Consider the following 943-nt stretch of genomic DNA (forward strand, 5'->3'; position numbering starts at 1 on the left):
GTTTTGTTAGACTAATAATCAGTTAGAAAATAATAATTCTGCATGTTTGCACATCCTTCGAACTGAGCAAATCATAACTGAGACTAGTTCTGTGACACATGCAGGATAATGTGAGGCATTATGTGGTAGTTCAGAAACAAAACAATGATTGAAATAATTTAAGTTGATGATCTGAACATATTTCCCCAACCTCCCACACCTAACTGAGCTTGTATCTGGATGACTAAACTGATCAGGCAATAACTTAGTCATATTTGCCCTGTTTGTCTCTCCTCGTGAGGGTTAATGGAGTGAAGCTCAGGCAGAGGTCATGTAGGAGGCTGCGTTAGGGGCCAACGGTGCGGACGTCTCGGCCTCTGCTTTCTGATGAAGTGATACAACAGAAGAACAGAGTAAATTATAACCCATGATGAATCCAGATTCCTGCTATCTCTTCTCCTCGCTTAGGAATAAATCATGATGCAAGAACTGTGTCACCACAGTGGAGTGGCTTCTGCAGCGTCTAGCTGCTCAGGCTGCTGTCTTTACCTGAAGGGCACCACAGCAAAGGTCGCCTTCGCATTCAAGGCCATGTCTTTCCTGTGTGACAGCAGCAATAATGGTGTGTTTGCTGTGCTTGTAATTACTGCTCCTGAAGACCTAATTATCCACCACATATTGGGAAATACCCAAATTATAGAGACTTTTAGGTGTCAGAGCTACCTGAAATAACTCTTCTTACGCTAACTAAGATAGCTGAGGTATGAAATCAAGTTACTAGTTTTGATTTCTCATGTTGAATCAATCCACATTTAATATTAGGCTCTGAAAGAATATCTAAATGTGAAAATAACCAAACCAACTGGAAAAAAGTTTGCGCTGCCCAGCTTAATTTCTGGGAGGACTATTTGCCATGAATATCCTGCTTATGAGAAAGACTCGTCTGCTCCAGTTTTCACCACAA

This window comes from Odontesthes bonariensis, chromosome 1 (assembly GCF_027942865.1).
Source record: "Odontesthes bonariensis isolate fOdoBon6 chromosome 1, fOdoBon6.hap1, whole genome shotgun sequence".
Taxonomy (NCBI): Eukaryota; Metazoa; Chordata; class Actinopteri; order Atheriniformes; family Atherinopsidae; genus Odontesthes; species Odontesthes bonariensis.